This window comes from Macaca mulatta, chromosome 16 (assembly GCF_049350105.2).
Source record: "Macaca mulatta isolate MMU2019108-1 chromosome 16, T2T-MMU8v2.0, whole genome shotgun sequence".
Lineage (NCBI taxonomy): Eukaryota > Metazoa > Chordata > Mammalia > Primates > Cercopithecidae > Macaca > Macaca mulatta.
In genome coordinates, this window is record NC_133421.1 from 15851626 (window position 1) to 15875269 (window position 23644).

Sequence of the window (23644 nt, forward strand, 5' to 3'; positions counted from 1 at the left end):
TAGGTACGTATGTGTACATATATGTGTGTGTGTTGGGGGGATCAATGAAATGCTAGCCATGTCCTCCATTTTTTTCTCTTTTTCTTTTCTTTCTTTGTTTTTTGTTTTTTTTTTTGTTTTTTGCTTTTTTTTTTGAGACAGAGTCTTGTTCTGTTGCTCAGGCTGGAGTACAGTGGCTCGATCTCTGCTCACTGCAACCTCTGCCTCCCAGGCTCAAGTGATTCTCTTGTCTCAGCCTCCCAAGTAGTTGGGATTACCAGCATGCCCGGCTAATTTTTGTAGTTTTAGTAGAGACAGGGTTTCACTATGTTGGCCAGGCTGGTCTTGAACTCCTGACCTCAGGTGATCCCACCTCAGCCTCCCAAAGTGCTGGGATTACAGGCGTGGCTCCCCGTACCCAGTCAAAATATTCTAATTGTCAAGTATTTTCTGTTTCTTTTCTTTTTGGCAAGTCCCTCATTTTTTTATAGATCACTGACAATATGAACCTTGTTTGTGAGTATACACAGAAAGCATGTACATATGTGTACATGTATGTGTGTGTGTGTGTGTCAGGGGGAATCAATGAAATGCTAACCATGCCCTCATTTTTTGCCTTTCACTCTTAGTGTAGGTAGGCTTTTCTTTGTTATTATTTTATGTTATTTTTTAGGGATGACGTCTCTCTATGTTGCCACTGTCTATGGAGTGCTATTCACAGGTACCATTGTAGTTTGCTATAGTCTCGAACTGCTGGGCTCAGGATTTCCTGCCTCACTCTCCTGACTACCAGCATAAGCCATCATGCCTAGCTAATGTTTTTAACCAGGAATTTGAATTGGCATCATTTCGTTCAGAATGACGTGTTTATATTCTTGATGAGGTAATTTTTGAAGGCCTAATCTACGAACCAAAGCATGGATGCCTTAGGGAGGAATTTACTTTTGTTTTCTAAATGAAAATGTTAGAATGTTTTTGTTTTCTACAGAACGTTTTTAAAACTTCAATCGGCATGAGAATTTCTGTTTTCTCAACCACGACTCTCTCATGAAGTAAACAGTGCCAGGCCGCCCTCCCTTCCACGAGCTTAGAAACTTGGTTTTTTCATTGCAGTTTCTCTTACTTTCAGATCGGAAGTAGGAGGGAAAGCCAGGAGGCCTTGAACTGCTGGGCTCTTTCTCATCTATTTACCTACTTCTATCAGCCTGACCATTGGAACTGAAGAGTCGATTAGGTCAAATGGTTGGTCAATGCAAGTTAAACAAGTTACTTGCTTAAAAAGAAAGAAACAAAATAATAAAAGCAACCTTTTTTCTTTTAACCACTCAATGGACCAAATGAAATTCTCTCCCTCACCCCCTCCCACTCTGTGCCTGTGCTGTTGACGGTCAGTTGAGGCTGCCAGGACAGAGGAGTGACTAGGACAAAAGAGCATGATAACACTTGAAGTTTTGGCCAACAGAGGGGTCAGAGGCCGGAAAAGCAAACGGAGATCAAGGGACAGAGATAACTGGGGGCAAAGCCCATGCAAATACTCGGTGACCAGGAGAGTGGCCGTGTGGAGAAGCAGGGCAGGAATGTGACCACCCAGCCAGGCGGGGGGCTGCTGGCGTGGAGGCAGCTGCCTGCAGCCTGGCCCAGCTGCGTTTTCTCCTCTTTCACCCTGGTGAGAACTATTCTTCCTTGGCTTCTGCCTGGGGACCCTATAGGTGCTGAAAATGGAATGCAGCTGGCAGGTAGTCGAGGGACAGTGAAAATGCGGACCCTCTGCAAAGGCAGTGCCCTGATATTGAGGAAAAAAAAAAAAGAGCTTTATTGCTTCTTGTCAGGCTATACTATGTTATAGGAAGAGTTGGGTTCCCCCAGAGAGAAAGTGCAGAGGGTGCTGGGAGCAGGATCCTCAGTTTGTAAGAACACACTCACTGCTCTCAGGGAGCCGACAAAATCTTTAAAAAGGGTAATTGAAGGTTCGACGTTTGACATGTAAAATCAAGTCGCAGCTTGGGTTTTCCAGAAGCAGTCCCTGAGACAAAGATTTTAGTATAAACAGTTTATTTGGGAGGCGATCCTGGGAAACACCAGAAGGGAAGTAGGAAATTGAAATGTCGAAGGAAGCCAATCAAATATGCATTATTGAGCAGATGGCCCCTGTGACCAACTAGGCTCGGTATCTCTGGGGAACCCCCAGAGAGAGTGTAGAGCAAATTCCAGAATTATGCCATCCAAGGGGAAAGGGAGCTGAGTCATTCATCTCTCAGCTGTTGCAAGCTATTGGTGGAGGGATTTTCCCAAGAGGCATTACCTCCCAGGCTTGTCCCCACTTTGCCTGAGTGGCCTCCAGTGGTCAGACAGAACCCAAAGGAGAAGAGCCGGGGTGCAGATTGGCAGAAGCTATTCTGGCCCATGAGCAGAGCATCAAGAATGTGGGCTGCAAAAGGTGAGTTGGTGTCCTACATTGCTAGGAAAGCTCAGCATTGCACTCACAGAGATATCCAAGATTCAGCCAGGAGAGTCCTTATTATTTACTCCCCCACTAATGATCATCCCATCAATTTCATTGATCAAAAGAGACAGGAATACAGTTCCTCCGGCAGCTGGGTCTCCAGCCCTTCCATCTGTTTTGGTGGTTTTTGTTACAAACTTCAGGAATGTATCTCAAGTAATGAGATTTTTTTTTTTTTAAATTAATCACTCCTTTGTACAAATCCAGGCTTATGATGAAAGGCAATATGAATTACAACAACTTCTGAGGCAGCAAATGCCTGGATAAAATAATCAAGAGAGAAAGCTCAGTGGACAGTCATGGAACCACATATATCCGTTTGCCAAGTTCGTAATTTTTGAGATAGCAGCCTTCTGACAATTTTGATGTATGTCTCACATAATCGTCTACTATCTTAATTTGTAACATTTCTTTTAAACTCACCAGAGGGCATATTCTTTCAGAAGCTCAATTATGTGCAGTTAGTTGTTTGACAACACTTTTGGCAAATGGTTATTAAGAGAGTAGGATCTGTGCTTTTGACAAACAGGACAGTGCAAGATTCCCAGCACGTGCTGCTGGGAGGGTGCCCAGGGCGTGAGACAAATCTCCTGCAGATTTTTTGAGAAACGTCATACATTGATTAGCATGGAGACTGAGAAGTTGTGACTTCCTATCCTGTAGGGTACACTCCCAGTGAGGAAGGGGAAAGAGGAAAGTCATTTAACAAATGTTTATTGAGTGTTTACTATGTACCAAATCAGAGATTCTTTTTGGTCTCAGGACACTTTTCACTCTTAAAAAGTACGAAACCCACCAAGTGCTGTTGTTTATGTGGGCTATATCTACTAATATTAATCATATTTTAGACGTTAGAACTGAGAATCATGTTAAAAATTATTATTAATCCATTTAAAAATAATAAAACCACTATATATTAACATAGGAACATATTATGGAAAATAATTATATCTTCTCAAAGAAAAGACTATATATCAGGAAGAGTGGCACTGCTTTAACTTTTTGCAAATCTGTTTTGTGTCTGGCTTGGTAGATAGAAGACAGCTGAATTTTTATATCTGATTCTGCATGTAATTTGTTGTAATATTTTGTTTGGTGGAAGTATATGAAGAGAATCTGGCCTCACACAAATATATGGTTGGAAAGAGGAAGAGTATTTTAATAGCCTTTTAGATAATCGTGTATATTTTTCTTTTTTTTGTTTTTTTTGAGACGGAGTCTCACTCTGTCGCCCAGGCTGGAGTGCAGTGGCGCGATCTCGGCTCACTGCAAGCTCCGCCTCCCGGGTTCACGCCATTCTCCTGCCTCAGCCTCCCAAGTAGCTGGGATTACAGGCCCCTGCCACCTCGCCCGGCTAATTTTTTGTATTTTTAGTAGAGACGGGGTTTCACCGTGTTAGCCAGGATGGTCTCTATCTCCTGACCTCGTATCCGCCCGTCTCGGCCTCCCAAAGTGCTGGGATTACAGGTGTGAGCCACCGCGCCCGGCCAATCGTGTATATTTTTCTTTGATGTGATACCCAAACTTGACAAGTAGTGTGTTGATCTTTCTTTTCTTTTCTCCCTCCTTCCTTCCTCCCTTCCTCCCTCCTTTCTCCTCCTCCTCTTCCTTCTTTTCTTCTTCACCTTTTTTTTTTTTTGAGACAGAGTCTCGCTGTGTCACCAGGCTGGAGTGCAATGGTGTGATCTCCACTCACCACAACCTCCGCCTCCCAGGTTCAGGTGATTCCCTTGATAGCCTCTCGGAGTAGCTGGGACTATAAGCGTGCACTACCACGCCCGGCTAATTTTTTTTTTTTTTTTTTTTTTTTTTTTTTAGTAGAGGCGAGGTTTCACCATGTTGGCCAGGATGGTCTCGATCCCCTGACCTTGTGATTCACTCACCTCGGCCTCACAAAGTGCTGGGATTACAGGCTTGAGTCACCGTGCCCGGCCACTTCTTCACCATTTTTAAGTGAACATTAACATCACTGTCAACCATCACCATCATCTCCAGAACTCTTTTCATCTTGCGAAACTGAAACACTGCATCCATTAAACAATAACTCTCCAGTCCTGGCTTCCCCCAGGTCCTGGCAATTTCCATTCTGCTTTCTGTTTCTATGAATTTGACGGCTCTGTGCACTTCATATGAGTGGAATCATACAGTATTTATCTTTTTGTGACTTGCTTATTTCACTTAGCATGTCTTCAAGGTTCATCCATGTTGTAGAATGGGTCCAAATTTCCTTCCTTTTTCAGGCTGAATAATATCCCAATTACATATGTATACCACATTTCATTCATTAATTCATTCATTCATTCATTCATTCATTCCTTCGTTCGTTCATTCGTTCGTTCGTTCATCTATTCCTTCAAGGACACTCGGATTACATCCACTTTTTGGTTATTGTGAATATTGCTGCTATGAAGATAGTTGCACAAATGCCTGATTGAGTCCCTGCTTTTACTTCTTTTGGTTATATACCCAGAAGCAGAATTACTAAGATTGTGTGGTAATTCTATTTTTAATTTTTTGAGTAATTGCCATACCATTAAGTAGTAGTTTCTTAAAGGTTAGTTACAAGGTGGAATCTGAAACCATATTAATGAACTTTTGTGACCCGTTACATTAAAATTCATTGGTCTGCCTTGCACATTGAATAAATCTTTAACCCACACGTGATTCTTCAGTTTGCATGGGCCATTTGGAAAAGACTTGTTCGCTGAATTATGTAGCTTTTCCAAATAACAGTTCATCTTTAATATAATATAAAACAATCACATCCATTGCCCCTCATATCATCAGAAAAATCTTCAAAGCATAGCAAGCTGTTAAGTTCATGGTGGCTGATACAATTCTGGTTTTCACTTGAAAGCATGTATTTAATCATTAGCAACAAATGCTGCCAATTGTTTTCCTTGAAGTGGCAGTCTCACTTTGTTCATTTTCAAGAATGTATCTATCACTTACTCAAGTCCTAATCACGATAATTTGTAGTTTTTTAAGTAATAATGATATCTACGGGGGTAGGAAAAAACTATTTTGAGAGTAGTTTGGATTTCATAGACTTCCTGCAAGTTGCCTTGGGGATGGCCAGGGTCTGTGAGCTGTCATTTGAGAACCACTGTATAAATACAATGCTGCTTGGCTGAAAATTCATACACATACTAAACACATATGTATAGTATATCTCTTATTTGTTAAGAAAACTTATTTTTGCTATTCGAAAAGAACACAGATCTATAAATGAAAATTCACTGAAGCAAACATATGACCGTAAAAATCAGCAGTAATCTCATCACCGATGAAATAGCTATATTTAATAATACACTACCTGTGCTTCTAGATAACTACCTCTATCTATTTATCTACATATTTACCTTTTTTTTTTTTTTTTTTTTTGAGGCGGAGTCTTGCTCTGTTGCCCAGGCTGGAGTGCAGTGGCCAGATATCAAGCTCACTGCAAGCTCCGCCTCCCAGGTTTACACCATTCTCCTGCCTCAGCCTCCCGAGTAGCTCGGACTACAGGCTCCCGCCACCTCGCCCGGCTAGTTTTTTGTATTTTTTTTTTTTTTTTTTTTTTTTTGAGACGGAGTCTCGCTCTGTCGCCCAGCCCAGGCTGGAGTGCAGTGGCGCGATCTCGGCTCACTGCAAGCTCCGCCTCCCGGGTTCACGCCATTCTCCTGCCTCAGCCTCCCGAGTAGCTGGGACTACAGGCGCCCACAACCGCGCCCGGCTAATTTTTTGTAATTTTTAGTAGAGACGGGGTTTCACCGTGGTCTCGATCTCCTGACCTTGTGATCCGCCTGCCTCGGCCTCCCAAAGTGCTGGGATTACACGCGTGAGCCACCGCGCCCGGCCGTTTTTTGTATTTTTTAGTAGAGACGGGTTTTCACCGTGTTAGCCAGGATGGTCTCGATCTCCTTACCTCGTGATCCGCCCGTCTCGGCCTCCCAAAGTGCTGGGATTACAGGCTTGAGCCACCGCGCCAGGCCCATATTTACCTTTTAAAAATAAAATCCTATTAAACAAATTATTATGTAACCTGCTTTGTTTGTATAATGATATGGGATAAATATCTTCCCTGCCATTAAACATTCTCATGAAGATACTTTTTAAGAAAAGGCTTTACATTGAATCATATGGCTATATCAAAATTTATTTTTGTATTTATTTTTTTGAGATGGAATCTCACTCTGTTGCCCAGGCTGGAGTGCAATGGAGTGATCTTGGCTCACTACAGCTTTTGCCTCCCAGGTTCAAGCAGTTCTCCTCCCTCAGCCTCCCGAGTAGCTGGGATAACAGGCATGTGCCACCACACTCGGCTATTTTTTTTTTTGTTTTTGTATTTTTAGTAGAGAAGGGGTTTCACCATATTGGCCAGGCTGGTCTCAAACTTCTGACCTTGTGATCCGTCCACCTTGGCTTCCCAAAGTGCTGGGATTACAGGCATGAGCCACCATGCCCGGTCTCAAAATTTATTTTAACCAAAGTCAGGAGTTACTTGTTATAAAAATTCTGCATGTATCATTCTTTTTTCTTTTTTTAAATTTGAGACAGGGTCTCTTTGTCAGCCAGGCTGGAGTACACTGGCATGATCTCAGCTCACTGCATACTCAGCTTCCCTAGGCTCATGCAATCCTCCCATCTCAGCTTCCCAAGTAGCTGGGACTACAGCACATGCCATCGCGCCCAGCTAATTTTTGAATTGTTTGTAGAGACGAAGTTTTGCCATGTTGCTCAGGCTGGTCTCAAACTCCTGGCCTCAAGCAACCACCTGCTTTAGCCTCTCAAAGTGCTGGAATTACATGCATGAGCTACTCTGCCTGGCCCTTTCTTTTTTTTTTTTTTTTTTTTTGGAGACAGAGTCCCACTCTGCCATCCAGACTGGAGGAGTGCAGTGGCACGATCTAGGCTCACTGCAGCCTCTGCCTCCCAGGTCCAGGCAATTCTCATGCCTCAGCCTTCTGAGTAGCTGGGATTATAGGCCTGCACCACCATACCTGGCAAATTTTTGTATTTTTAGTAGAGATGGGGTTTCACCATGTTGGCCAGGGTGGTCTTGAGCTTTTGAGCTCAAAGTGATCCACCCACCTCAGCCTCCCAAAGTGCTGGGATTACAGGCGTGAGCCACCGTGCCCAGCCCCTCTAACATTTTCTGACTCGACCATTTGGTTGTGTATCAAACGTGTAGAAAGAGGGTAGAGTTGATTATGGTCCTCTAATATTCTTATTAATATTATTTTTGATTGTAGGAAAATACATATAACAGAGAATTTATCATCTCAGCCACTTTTAAGGGTACAGTTCAGTTGTGTTAAGTACATTCACATTGTTGTGTAACTATTACCACCATCCTTCTCCAAAACTTTTTCATCTTGCAAAACTGAAGCTCTATACCCATTAAACACCTCCCAGCCCCTGGTAATTTCTATTCTAGTTTTTGCCTCTACTCTAGGTACCTCATATGAGTGGAATCACCCAATATTTGTCTTTTTGTGACTGGCTTATTGTACTTAGCATAGCTGGCCCACTGATTTTAATAGCCTGCTTTTATGAGCCAGCACCAGGATGGTTCGATTAGTGTGTTTCAAATGGATAACATTAGGATTTTCACATTCCTGAACAAATTTGGTCAGGAAAGGGGATGTATAAACAGTGTTATTGCTTTTGAGAGGGATAATTTGTCTAAATGAGTTTTCAGAAGAAATGGCACAGCATCACTATTAATGAGGTTGTCAGTGAATGTCTATCTATTTAAAGAAGAACAAAACCAGAATTTCAGGCATGTATTTTCTTGCCATTTTGTGGCAAGAAGCATAATATCCTGGACCAGAAGGGTTTTAAAATCACTGACAGTTTATTGTCTTTACCCTTCCTCTAAGACTGAAGGACTCCTCATTTCAATGGCCAGTTTGGAACAACTGTTCTTGTTCTGATAGAATGTTGCAGCATTAGGTTTGTCTTGGTAGAAATTCGAGGGTAGTATAAGCACCACAACCCAAAGCATTGTGTCGGTGGCATTCCAACTCTTTTGTTTTTCGAGACAGTTTCACTCTTGTTGCCCAGGCTGGAGTGCAATGGCATGATCTTGGCTCACTGCAACCCCCGTCTCCTGGGTTCGAGTGATTCTTCTGCCTCAGCCTCCCTAGTAGCTGGGATTACAGGTACCTGTCACCAGCTAATTTTTTTGTATTTATAGTAGAGACGGGGTTTCACTATGTTGGTCAGGCTGGTCTCCAACTCCTGACCTCAGGTCATCCAGCCACCTAAGCCTACCAAAGCGCTGGGATTACAGGCGTGAGCCACCACGCCTGGCCAGCATTCCAATTCTTCATTAAAATTAATTTCGACTATCAAGAAAGTCTAAAAAAATCGAACACTCAAAGGATTTCAGAAGATGCTGTACAGACGTGGAAGGCTGCCTGTGTAGAAGAGGGAGGACCCGTGGCAGGAGCTTCTGACTTCCACTGATGATCTGCTTTGCGCCAGACACACATTTATTGAGTGTGTCAGTTCATCTCATTTTACAAAAATGCTGTGAGGTGTTGGGGCCGGGCGCGGTGGCTCACGCCTATTATCCCAGCACTTTGGGAGGCTGAGGCGGGCGGATCACGAGATCAGTAGGTCGAGACCATCCTGGCTAACACGGTGAAATCCCGTCTCTACTAAAAATACAAAAAAAAAACTAGCCGGGAGAGGTGGCGGGCACCTGTAGTCCCAGCTACTCAGGAGGCTGAGGCAGGAGAATGGTGTGAACCCGGGAGGCGGAGCTTGCAGTGAGCCGAGATGGCGCCACTGCACTCCAGCCTGGGCGACAGAGCCAGACTCCGTCTCAAAAAAAAAAAAAAAAAAAAATGCTATAGGTGCCTCTTCTTAGTGCTATTTTAACAAGTGAAGAAACAGAAGAGAGAAGGGTTATATAATTTTTTAAAATCACAGAACCGAGAAGTGAAGGAGCAGGGTTTGAATTCAGGCAGTCCAATTCCAGACTCTTTGGAGCTTAATAAGCCTATCCTGAGATTCCTCATCTCTCCACAGATGGCTAAGTATTTATTAGACTGGCCTGTTGAAGAAAAAACCTTTAAAAAATAATATAACACTTTTACCTAAAAATTAGTAATAAAATAGAAAGCAGTAGAAGTAATATTTTTTGTGGTAATATAAACCTCTGATAAAAGTTTTTTGATACATGTTTTTTGGAAATATTTTTGGGAGCTTTGCAAGTCGGAACATTTGAAAACTCTCTTCTTTTTTTTTTTTTTTTTTTTTTTGAGACGGAGTCTCGCTCTGTCACCCAGGCTGGAGTGCTGTGGCCGGATCTCGGCTCACTGCAAGCTCCGCCTCCCGGGTTCACGCCATTCTCCTGCCTCAGCCTCCTGAGTAGCTGGGACTACAGGCGCCCGCCACCTCACCCGGCTAGTTTTTTTGTATTTTTTAGTAGAGACGGGGTTTCACCGTGTTAGCCAGGATGGTCTCGATCTCCTTACCTCGTGATCCGCCCGTCTCGGCCTCCCAAAGTGCTGGGATTACAGGCTTGAGCCACCGCGCCCGGCCTGAAAACTCTCTTCTAATCTACAAATGATTTTGGAAGAGAATGATTGTACCAAATCTGATTTTATTCGAAATGAGAAAAGATTAAAATTATTTAAACCCAGTAGGTAAAAAGCTACTCCACTACCTTGGTGATCACTTTAATTGTCTGGAATACATCAATGGAATGTTAGTCAAACACAAAATAAGAGACTGCCTTCAACATAGTACATGAAAATTATTTCCTTTACCAAAAACAGAATCAGTAATAGCTCTGTTTTAAGAAAAATGTTATTAAACAAAGCAAATGTGTAAAGCAGGCAAAGTGGATCACACCCAAATGACCACATGCCCAGCAAGTATAAGTAAACATTTTAATGGCCTTTCCTCCTTGTTATAGTGATATATGAAGCTATGCATTACTTTTTAAACCAAGCAATCAGATTTAGCAGAATAAGCCTATGCATTTCATCCAGGATTATGACAGCGGATTAGGTAAGGCCTACAGGGACAGGACAGCCGGTGAGCGGGCTCCCAACCACCTACTGAAAATTTAAAGGCGTTTTCTGCTTTCAGATCCCTATCACGTTCTCTACTTTCCTGCAAGAGGCAGATTATTGCGGTCCCCTGGGAGCCACTCAGAGGGGTCTCAGGGCACAGAGGTTATTTGATTCAATTACAAGAAATTCGATGAATATCTACAAGGAACTCAGAGCTGTGGTGGGTGAGAACAGTTTTGGAAATATGGAAACGATGAATAAGGCAATGTGCCGGCTCCTAAGGATTTGTGGTCTTTTTTAGGGAGAGGAGAAAAAAGTGCATGAAGTAAAGAAAAAGCAGGGAATGAGAGAAAAAATGGAGGAGCGAGTGCCACAGTCCAGTCAGTAAGTGCTACATCAGTGCCCGGAAGAGCGAGAGAGAGAGGATGGAGACTGTGCTGGGAAGTCCAAGACACAGGGGCTGCGAGGATGGTAGCTAACACAATAGTGGTCCCCCGCAAAGAAGCAAAGCAATGGCATAGAACTAAGAGCTCTAACTCAAGACAATTTTCCTGAAATACAAAAACTACATTTTGAAAATTATCATATTCCTGAGAATATTAACCCAGAATGACCAACACTGAGACATATTCTAGCAACATTTGGGGGCTTACAAAAAAGAAAAGAAATCCTTTGAGCAAGAACCTGACCCAGAAAGTGAATTCGATTATCATCAGATTTTCGACAACGATGTTTTATGCCAGAAAAAAAGTACAGTAACATCTTTCAGACAGCCCCTTCCTGAAGATTCTCCTAAAGGACTAGCTGTAGACAAGCACAATGGCTAGAGGACAGTCACACAGGACTGGGGTTGGTAGTTACTCTAGAGCTAAGATTAAATGAGGGCTAAACCAGAGGCAGGACAGTGCATATGATGGTTATACGATCTGACAATGCAGATATGGGATGACCACAAAAATAGGGGGAAATGGGAGAACATATGAAAACATTATTTTGTTTGGTTTTTGAGACAATCTGTTGCCCAGGTTGGAGTGCAATGGTGGCCTCATAACTTACTGTAACCTGGAACTCCTGGACTTAAGCAATCCTCCTAACTCAGCCTCCCAAATAGCTGGGACTACAGGTGCATGCCACCACACTGAGCTAATTTTTTTTTTTTTTTTTTTTGTAGAGACTGGATGTTGCTATGTTGCCCAGGCAGGTCTCAAACTCCTGGCCCCAAGTGATCCTCCCACCTTGGCCTCCGAAAGTGCTGGGATTACAGGTGTAAGCCACTGTGCCTGGCCTGAAAGCATTTTTTTTAAACAACTCTCATAAATTATATCAACTGTTAGAGTATGATATTGCTATTCTGATACTGCGGTGTATAGTATGGGATAAGCAGTCACCTTTTTATATTCTGTACCTTTCACCTAACCTCGGGATAGATCACTGGACACAACATCAACCTTTTACTTCTCTTTGTAAACCAAGCTATTTATTTATTTGTTTATTTTTACCAGCAGTGACTTTGGAGGCTTGCTTTAATAACACCACTCCTTCTCAACTTCCCAGGTTTCCGTCTCTGTGCGAAGGGCTTCCATTCATTCCTGTTGTCCTTCTTGCCGTATTCCTGGCTGTCTAGGTTTAGCATATTTTGAAATCTGGAAGAATATTTATCTTCAGACTGGTAGGGATTTTTGTTTATTTTATTAATCTCTAAAGGTCTGTCCTGGACCACTGACAGCCATTGTCCATTTCAAACTCGATTGTTAGCAGAATTAACCTGTCATTTCACGGAAATAGTCTGTGGTGCTGGAAACTGAAACTTTCGCACCCAGAACTTTACTAGGCATTTGGTTCAGTGTGGTTTATTTGGATGTCACCGAATGGCCAACGGCTTAGTTTGCTTCTCTTCCTTTTGTATTTTCCAAGGCAGAAAGGAGAAAATGCTGGGTACTCATCACTCAGAAGCATGTGTTTTATTTTTCTTCATAGACTTTTCTCCATGTGATTATGATTTACGTGTTTATGACTCTCTCCCCATAACAGCAGGGCCCTTTGTTTGCTGTTGTTTCTGCAGCACTTGGTGCTGATGGCATTTCAATAAATATTTGTTGAATGAATGAATGGGATGATTTTAGATATTATGTATTTGTGATAAAGCAGATATGTGCATTCTTTTTTTTTTTTTTTTGACACAAGTCTCCCTCTGTTGCCCATGCTGGAGTGCCCATGCTGGAATACAGTGGCACGATCTCGGTTCACTGCAACCTCCACCTCCCGAGTTCAGGCGATTCTCCAGCCTCAGCCTCCCGAGTAGTTGGGACCACAAGCGCCTGCCACTACACCCGGCTAACTTTTTGTATTTTTAGTAGAGACGTGGTTTCACTATGTTGGTCAGGCTGGTCCTGAACTCCTGACCTCAAATGATCCACCCGCCTCAGCCTCCCAAACCACTGGGATTACAGGCGTGAGCCACTGTGTCTGGCTGATATGTGCATTCTTGAAGGAAGGCTCTATGAAGGGTAGTAGGCTTTATCACCGACATTTGGAATAGGAGATGGAAAGGTACAGGGAATTTTGTCAAATGCCAGAGACATATTCCCAAAGTTACCTTGGCCACCTATTGTTCTTAAGATTGTCTACACAGCTGCCGGACTTAAGAGAGTCAGTTTCAGTTTTTTTCTCTGCCAAATAACTAGCTGTTGCATGATATTTTGCCTAAATAAATGAATAAATGAATGAATAAAACACATTATTATTTTAATTGAATGAGACAGAGTGGGGTTATTACTCAGCAAGAATGTATCCTATCACTAAGTATATTTTTAGTAAGAAAGAAAATTAGTTTTTTGGGCTATAAGAAAGAGGAGGTGGGAAGATCCTCAGGCCTTACCCTACACATTCCTCAATAAAACCCTGTAATGCTCTTGTCCTGGGCTTCAGCTCTGAGACCATTCCAGAAGTCAGAAAGAGGAGAACACAGCCGGGCACTGTGGCTCACGCCTTTCATCCCAGCACTTTGGGAGGCCGAGGCAGGTAGATCACTTGAGGTCAGGAGTTCAAGACCAGCCTGACCAACATGGAGAAACCCTGTCTCTATAAAAAATACAAAGTTAACTAGGTGTGGTGGTGTGCGCCTGTAATGTCAGCTACTCTGGAGGCTGAGGCAGGAGAATCACTTGAACCCGGGAGGCAGAAGTTGCGGTGAGCCGAGATTGTGCCATTGCACTCCAGCCTGGGTAACAAGAGTGAAACTCTGTCTTAAAAAAAAAAAAAAAAAGAAAAAAAACAAAGAAGAATAAAGAGAACACAGGCTTCAAGTGATAGGGCTGCCGTGCACAGCTGGAAACACTGAACCTTCCCTTTGTCGGCTACACACAGCTAAGGAGCTGCCTGTTCTTTCCAGCACCTAAGGGTCTGTGATAGGTGAAGCCTGGCTCTGGGGTCCCCTCACTGTCCCTATCAGGCCTTGGACACAGAGGGGTCATGAGCACCTTAGCTGAGTGAGGTGAGTGACAGTTGCTCAAGTGTTTTAGACAGGCAAGTTGTCCCCTAGTCATGGACACAAAAGGGCCTGGGAGAAAGGAGGACTCCAGAGAGGAAAAAAAAAATGAAAATCAGAGACCCAGACCTGAGAGAGAGAGAGAGAGAGAGAGAGAGAGAGATGATAGATTTAAAGCCTTTAGATGAGGACTGGAGACTTGGGGTCTAAGAGGATATTGGGGGCCTGGGAGACTTGCTAAACCACTGAAAAAAAACACAAAAATTTAAATATTTAAAGCTTTATGTGCTTCCAGATTCAAAAGCATAAAAGAAGACTATGATAAAATGTCTTCCTCCCACTCCTGTAAGTCTCCAACCCCTGGCCTACCAGCGATCTCCCTTGAGGCGTTCACTATTTCCTGTGCATTTTTCCAGAGCTACATTACACATAAAAAAGCAAATGCATCAATAAGTGTTTCCTTTAAAAAATAAATAAATAGAAACTTGCTATATATATTGTTTTCATCTTAAATTTTAGACATTTGATATTCTATCTGGAGGGTTCATCCATATCAATGCATAGCGTTTCCTCGTTTGACGGCTGTATATTATTTCATGGTATGGATTTATGATACTGTATTTTACCAGTGACTTGATGGACGTTGACATAGTATGCAATCTTCTGCTATTACAGCCAAAGCTGCCACAACTAATCCTATATTTAGGTTATTCCGTTAAGTCTGAGAATATGTTTCTCTGGGAGACAAATTCTGAGAAGTGGACTTTCTGGACAAAGGATATATGTGTTTGTGATTTTGACAGATTTTTGCCAAAATGCCTACTATAGAAGTTGTATCAATTTACACACTCTGGCAATTTATGAGAGAGTTCTATAACCACGTTTTAATGGGCACTCGAGACCTTGTAGGCAGCCAGAAGGGGGCTGTTAAAGGTCTGAATGCTACAGTGACCATAGTTTTGAAATAAAAAAAATGAGGACCCAGGAGGTACACTTATGGGGAAAACAAGACAGAATATTTATACTAGAGAGTGCTGTGAATTCTCTGGAACCTGTGGTCACATTGATGGGCTCAGATACGCGTGGAAATGCATGCAGAGACTTGCAATGTACTCAGTGGATGTCTGTTGCCTCAAGTTCATTTTGGCAGAAGTTATACTACGCCTTTTTTTTTTTTTGAGACGGAGTCTCGCTCTGTCACGTAGGCTGGAGTGCAGTGGCCGGATCTCAGCTCACTGCAAGCTCCGCCTCCCGGGTTCACGCCATTCTCCTGCCTCAGCCTCCCGAGTAGCTGGGACTACAGGTGCCCGCCACCTCGCCCGGCTAGTTTTTTGTATTTTTTAGTAGAGACAGGGTTTCACCATGTTCGCAGGATGGTCTCGATCTCCTGACCTCGTGATCCGCCCGTCTCGGCCTCCCAAAGTGCTGGGATTACAGGCTTGAGCCACCGTGCCCAGCGACTTTTTTTTTTTTTTATTGGAATCTTGCTCTGTTGCCCAGGCTGGAATGCAGTGGCACTATCTCGGCTCAACACAACCTCTGCCTCTTGTGTTCAAGCCATTCTCCCACCTCAGCCTCCCAAGTAGCTGGGACTACAGGTGCGAGCCACCACACCCAGCTAATTTTTGTATTTTGCGCAGAGACGGGTTTCACCAATGTTGGCCAGGCTGGTCCTGAACTCCTGACCACATGATCCACCCGCTTCATCCTCCCAAAGTGCTAGGATTACAGCCGTGAGCCACCGCACCCGGCCATACTAAGACATTAACATAGTAAGACATAAGATTTAGACATACTAAACATACTAAGACATTTAAAGGCTCAGTTCTGTGATTCCTCACAGCCTCAGGCCAAGGCATTCTTCGGCCACCAGAGCACTTGATTCTTATTTTATTTTATTTTGAAAGAAGGTGGGGAGATCACATATTAGGGAGTGATTTCTGTATAATCGATGAGCTCAGCAGTGGCACCGGTCCAATTTCATCATTAAGGCCGTGTGTACATGATGTGAAAACAACCTGTGAATTCCATCCATTCAAATCATCGGAGTGTTGTTGGGGGTGCAAGAGGAGACCAGTTAAATGGATTGTTAGATTTAATTGACTGGCTGCTTGAACTGATGAGACAGTTCCATTAAAATGGTCAATCCAATTAGGTCATGTAAAATGATTGAAAATACAGGATCAATTGCTTCTGGTTTCATGTTTTCATTCAGTGCAGGCTTAGCTGTCAGAGTACCCGGCAACATCTTCATGCCTCGTATCTCATTTTAGCATCTGGGTGGCCAAAGTGTGACTTGGACTTCCAATGTGTGCCATTTAACCCTGGACAAAGCTCAGGCAAGGCAAACAGTACACTTCAAGAGTAATAGCAATGAGGACAGTTTACTCTCGTTTTTATTGCATTTTGGATCACAGAGGGATGCAAACAGCATAATCTTTTTAAGAGGTTCGGCTCTCTAACAGTCTTAATCCAGTCCTGGAATAACAGTGATATGCATGTTTGTTGTCATTATTTTATAGGCACATCCTCCTAAACACATTGCCAAAGAAACTCTTGGTTAATTTCTTTAAAATTTGGTCACAATTCACCACCAGGTGCAAGATTGAGCCATGTGGTTAAATAGCAAGCATTGCATGATGATCTGAGATACAGACCAGAACCGATTTTATTCAATGAAAAGCTGCAAATGCAAATAGAGTTCTTTATCAAAACTGCTAATCTCAGCAATGTTAAATAACATATTATATACTATAGTAATGCTTTTTTGTTATGAAAGAAAATATCCATGCCAAATTTGGAAAATAAATAAAAGAAAAGAAAAATCCCCAGACCCTCTCCAGCCAAATGTTATTATCCACTTTAAATTTTCTTTGCGAAGGGGTGGGAAAAACAAATCAAATTAAATCTGTATTTTGGGCTTATTTATTTCCTGTAAGATAAGAAAATTGAGATTAAGCTATCAAAAAAGCATCTAGGTATAATTTGGACCCTTTGTAATCCTAACTGTGGGCACGAATTTTATTAGAGCCTTCTTTAATTTTGGGAGAAAGCTTTTCCACCGCTCTAAATCTCTAAATGGAAATTATTAAAGTACCTGGGCCTTCACTTTCTCTCCTAGGAATAAGAGTTTACCTGATGATGCTTTTTGCAGACGAGACAGAAAATCCTAGTTTTCCTTGGTAATGTTTCATATTAACTCTGAGCTGACTTCAAGAAATCCCAAAACGTGCCAGCGTTCAATTCCATCCCACGGCCTTTGTGGTGGCAACTGCCAATCAGAAGCTGCCCTGTCTTTGGGAACAAGGTCAAATGAGTTGATTCTCTGCTGGCTTTCTGACGCTATTTTTTTTTTAATTGAATTCCAAGTGAAATCATTCTCTGAACAAGTGACCATTTTTACTTATTTATTTATTTATTTTATTTTATTATTTATTTATTTATTTATTTATTTTTGAGACGGAGTCTCGCTCTGTCTCCCAGGCTGGAGTGCAGTGGCCGGATCTCAGCTCACTGCAAGCTCTGCCTCCCGGGTTCACGCCATTCTCCTGCCTCAGCCTCCGAAGTAGCTGGGACTACAGGCGCCCGCCACCTCGCCTGACTAGTTTTTCGTATTTTTTAGTAGAGACGGGGTTTCACCGTGTTAGCCAGGATGGTCTCGATCTCCTGACCTCGTGATCCGCCCGTCTCGGCCTCCCAAAGTGCTGGGATTACAGGCTTGAACCACCGCGCCCTGCCACAAGTGGCCATTTTTAAAGGCTGCTCCCAACCCTGTTTTTGAAATTCACACATCTCAATGAAGGCCAAAAAACTGTTTTCTGAAAGAATCAAGCTCTCTTTCGATAGAAATAATTTTAAACAACTTAAAAAAGAAAATAAAAGAAAAACCTAAGCTCAACAAGATAAAGAAAGGGAGAAAGATATTGAACCGGTATCCATGTAATTTCATTGACAGACAAGCTGAGGGAAGCGCAGGATGCCTATTTTATTGAGCATTTACTATGAGCCATGCACTTCTGCTCATTTCACCTCATAAAATCAAGGCATGGGAAACTGAGATTTACATATGAGAGGTGGGGCTAGAAGGAAGAGAGGGAAAAGAGGAAGAGAGCTTTCCAAAGCCTGGGTCTCCTTCCCCATCCTTTTTTATTGTGATAAAATATCTAACATACAATATAAGATTTACCATTTTAACTATTTTTAAGTGTACAATTCAGTAGCATTGTTTACATTCACGATGTTGCGTAACCATTACCACTATTTCCCAAACTTTTCAACAGATACTTTGTAACCCTTAAGCAATGGGTCCCTAATCCCCCTCCCCCTGCCCTCTGCTAATGTCTATTCTACTGTCTGTCTCTATGAATTTGACTACTCTAAGTGCCTCAGATAAGCAGAATCATACACTGTTTGTCTTTTTGTGACTGGCTTACTACATTTAGCATACTATCTTCAAGGTTCATCCACGTTGTAACATGTGTCAGAACTTCATTCCTTTTCAAGGCTGCATAATGTTCCACTGTGTGTACCCACCACATTTTCTTTACCCATTTACCTGTTGATGGAAACAACTTGGATTGTTTCCACCTTTTGGCAGTTGTGAATAGTGCTGCTCTGCATAGGAGTGTACAAATATCTGCCCGAGTCCCTGCTTTCCATTCCTTTGGGTAGATACTGAGCAGTGGCAGTTTTGCATTTAAGCCTTACCTTTTCAGCATATCTCTAGAGACGCTGGCTCTCTATTATTGAGGTGGAAGCAACAGCATCAGTAACAGGAAAGAAAACTGGATGTGAGTAACAAAGGGTCTTAATTTTGCTTTTTAAATTGGAGACACACGTTAAGGGGGAAAATCCAAGTAAAAGCAAAGGATCTCATTTTCTCCCCTTTTTCCCTTTTCCTTCTCATTCCTCTCTGACTTCTCTGCCTCTTCCCCTCCCCCAATGCATTACAGCCATCCCCTTCTCTCCTCTCAAGCATGTGAGGAGTGACTGGCCTCCCGTGTTTATAAGGCTGCTCTGCAATGCGATTGCTCCTCCAGGACTTTATTAATGCCATTTACGATTCCCGTAATAACTAAACCACACTGTTCTCCAAACACCGGGCCTTGGAGAAGTCATTACCCTGCTGATCACAACAAAACTTAATTCTAACGGGCTGCCTGCTGGTGCAATCCACTGTGAGTAACTCCCTGTGTTCTGGCAGTAAAAACAAATTAAATTAAAGATCCCTGTTCACCAAAGGCCTAATTCTAATTTTTGCAAAGTTTCCATTAAACAATATTGTCTACAGAAAGTGCTCACTAACATGTTCCCCCTGGGAACGACATGGAAAGGAAATTCCAATAGGAGAATTATTAAATTTCCTCATTAATTTTGTTACACCCTATTAGCATTTATTAATAATATGAGAATGATCCAAAGATCTGTCCTCTTTGAATTCTGTAAAGCATTTATGGAAATTAGACTTCATCAGGGAGATGTGAACTGCTGAAAATCAGAGATGAACAAAACAATAGATTAAAAGGAGTTTGCTTTGGTAATAAATATGGTAATGTAGAGTTCCTTCTTTTTTTAAGAGCATGGAAACATTTCAGGGAATATGTTAATATCATTTTCCCTTGCAAGAATCTCAGTTCAAGTAGTTTTTTCTTTTTCTCTTTTTTTTTTTTTTCTCAGTTTCCAGTATTTTAAAAATATTTCATGACAGTGATTTTTCACCTTGCCTTTGATTAGCAGTCCCTGGAAAAACTGCGTGTCGTCTGGGAAAAGCAAGTCAAGTTGCTCTACGTGTGTGGGTGTGGATAAAGTAAAGAGGTGTGTGGGTGGGCTTTCCACACAAAGCAGTTGGTTGGTTTATTGTTGTTGCACAACTATGGTGAATTGTTCGATTTCTTCCATTTCACTTTATTTGACATGGATTCCAGGGTTCTTTAACAGTATTTCCTAAGTGCACGTGGGCTATACCATGCCCCATGCTTAAAACATGAGGGTAGAGAAATTGACAGAACAAGTGACCAAAATTTATTGAGGACCTATCAAGTTGCAGGTACTATATTCTAGACGCTTCTATAGATCTTTTAAAAAATTTAATTCTCACAGCAGAACTTTAGGATAGATATTTTTTTTTTTGAGACGGAGTCTTGCTCTGTCGCCCAGGCTGGAGTGCAGTGGCACGATCTCGGCTCACTGCAAGCTCCACCTCCCAAGTTCACGCCATTCTCCTGCCTCAGCCTCCCAAGTAGCTGGAACTACAAGCACCCACTACCACGCCAGGCTAATTTTTTGTATTTTTCAGTAGAGACAGGGTTTCACTGTGTTAGCCAGGATGGTCTCGATCTCCTAACCTTGTGAACCGCCTGCCTCACCCTCCCAAAGTGTTGGGATTACAGGCATGAGCCACCGCGCCTGGCTAGGATAGGTATTTTTATCCAACATTAATGGACAAGAAAATTTACCCAACGTCACATAGCTTGTAAGTGGCAGAACTATAATTCATTCTTTCATCAATTTAACAAACTAATTTTTGAGTACCTATTTTGCTCTTGGCACAGTGCTATCCTCTGTGGTTAAACAACAGATTCTCTGAAAGGATAGGCGCCCAAAAAGCCAGACTGTGACAATTAAAATAAATATCTAATCCTTCAATGTGTGTGCATTATCACATGCCCATGTACCTCAGGAACACTTGGGGAACCCATGACCTCACCAAATGAACATAATAAGACACCCTAAAATAGTATGGTCTCTCAGAGAATTCAAAATAGCTGCTTTAAGGAAACTCAGTGAACTTCAATATAATATAGAGAAACAATTCAGTAATTTATCAGAGAAAGTTAAGAGACTGAAATAATAATAAAAAATCAAACAGAAATCTTAAAGCTGAAAAATACAATGAACCAAATGAAAAATGCAGTGGAGGGCATCAACAGCAGAATTGATAAAGCAAAGGAAAGAACTGGTTAAGAAGCACAGGAAAGGAGATGCTTCGAGTTAATAATAATGTGTTACATATTTCAAAATAGTGAGCTTGAAGACAGGCTATCTGAAAATACACAGTCAGAGGAGAAAAAAAATGAAAAGGAATGAAGAAAGCCTATGGGAACTATGGGGCAGCATCAAAAGAGCAAATATTCAGGTTATTGAGATTCAATAGGGACTTGAGAATGCCAAAGGGCTAATAATAGAAAAATTCCCAAACCTAGATAAAAATACAGATATCCAAAGAACTGGAAAGTAAAAGGTCACCAATCAGATTCAACCCAAATAAGTACACCCCAAGACATATTATAATTAAGTACTCAGATGTAAAAGACAAAGAGGAAGCTGAAAGCAGTGGGAGAAAAGAAGTAAATAACATATAAGGGAGTTACAACTCACCTGCCAGTAGACTCCTCAGTGGAAACCTTACAGACCAGGAGGGAGCCTGATGTTACATTCAGAGTGCTGAAGAAAAAAACACTGGCCAGTCAAGAATACTGTACCCAGAAAAGCTATTTTTCATAAACAAGGGAGAGATAAAGACTTTCCCAGACAAACAAACAAACAACAACAACAACAACAAACACAACAGCAAAGTACTGGTATAAAAGCAGACACATAGACCAATGAAACAAACTAGAAAGCCCAGAAATAAACCCAGTAATCTATAGCAAACTGATTTTTGACAAAGATGTTAACTATACACAATAGGGAAGGGACAGCCTTTTCAAAAAAAAAAAAAAAAAATGGTGCTGGGAAAACTGGATAGCCACATACAGAAGAATGAAACTATACCTTTATCTCCCACTAGATACAAAAATTAACTCAAAATGGATTAAAGACTTAAATGTAAAACCTACATCTACAAAACTGCTAAGGGAAAACATAGAGGAAAAGCTCAATGACATTGGTCTAGATGAAGATTATTTGGATACAACCTCAAAAGCATTGGCAATGAAAGTAAATATAGACAAATAGGACTATGTCAAACAAAAAAGCTTCTACAGGAAAGAAAATAATCAAAGCAAAGAAATAACTTATAGAATGAGAGAATATACTTGTGAACTATATATCTGCTAAAGGATTAATAATCAAAATAGATAAGGTACTCAAGCAACTCAACAACAAAAAAACTCAAAAAATGGGCAAAAGACCTGAATAGACATTTCTCAAAGGAAGACATACAGATGATCGAGAGATGTGCAAATTAAAACTGCAATGAGATATCACCTTGCTCCAATCAGAATGGCTACTATAAAAACAAAACAAAAGAAAACACAAAAAAACACAAAACAAACAAAAAAAACAAAAAACTCATATTGGAGAGGGATGTGAAAAAGGGAACTCTTACACGCAGTGGGTAGAAATGTCAATTAGTACAACCATTACAGAAAAGAGGAAAAATTGAAGATAGAACTACCATATAACCCAGAAATTGCATTACTAGGTAGTAGGATTTCATACGCAAAGGAAGTGAAGTCAGTATGTTCATATGTTTATTGCAGCACTATTCCCTTTAGCCAAGACATGGAACCAACCTAAATGTCCATCAACAGACGAACGGATAAAGAAAATGTGGTATATATATACACAGTGGAATACTATTTGACCGTAGAAAACAACAAAATCCTGTCATTTGTGGCAACATGGATGAACCTGGAGAAAATTATGTTAAGTGAAATAAGCCAGGCACAGAAAGACAAATGCTACATGACCTCACTTATATGTGGAAACTAAAAAGTTGTTCTCATAAAAGTAGAAAGTAGAACAGTGGTTACCAGAGAATGGGGATAGGATGGAGGAGGGAGGGATGGTGAGGGATTGGTCAATGAGTACAAAGCTACATTTAGATAAGAGAAGTAAGTTCTAGTATCCCATTATAGAGTAGGATGGTGAGAGTTAATAATAATGTGTTATGTATTTCAAAAAAGCTGGAAGAGATGTTTTTCAATGTTCTCATCATGAAGAAATAATACATGTTTAAGGTGATAGTTATACTAATTACCCTGATTTGATTATTACACATTTATGTAAACATTGCATTGCACCTCATAAGTATGCACAATTATTATGTGTCAATTATAAATAAAAAAATATACAAAAAGAAGTGGTCCCAAGTAAAAGTTGTAGAGAACTAAAGAGATGAGAGCTGGAAAAGAAGGTCAAAGAAACAGAGCAACATCAGTCAAAGTCCCGTGAAGGGTAATGTTGGTTTTGTTCTCACAGGAGACAGGGCAGGTCACACCTGAAAGTTCATCCCTAGCTGGGGCAAGGAGCTGTAGTGTTTGTTTAGCTGTATACACCAGTCATTAGTCAAAGGTTTAATGCAGAAACATGTAAACCCCAGGCACTTTCAGCTATCAGGGGTTCCAGGCAAAGCTGACAAAAAAAATTCAAGTGCTGGATATTGGGAGTCAAAGTACACAGGGAGCTGGTGTGAACAAGAGGGAAAAGGGGCATGAAGGAGCAATTGACAACATTCACTACAGTGTGAAAATGACACTTGCACACTCTGTCATTGAATCACTTGAGATGCTTTATTATTATTTTCCTTAAAAAGGTGGGTTAAATATTTCTTACATTTTTGTTTGTTTGTTTGTTTGTTTTGTGTTGTTTGTTTGTTTAGATGGAGTCTCACTCTTCGCCAGGCTGGAGTGCAGTGGCACAATCTCAGTTTACTGC

The 23644-nt window shown here is 41.5% G+C and overlaps 1 long non-coding RNA gene across 1 annotated transcript in view; it reads left to right on the forward strand.

The window, feature by feature from the left end:
* The first annotated feature begins 1664 nt into the window (after positions 1-1664).
* The window catches only part of LOC106993899 (uncharacterized), a 53256-nt gene continuing 31276 nt past the window's right edge, over positions 1665-23644 (forward strand). The window contains exon 1 of the long non-coding RNA XR_013405844.1: positions 1665-2416. This is a non-coding gene — a long non-coding RNA (uncharacterized LOC106993899). The remainder of the gene's footprint in view (positions 2417-23644) is intronic.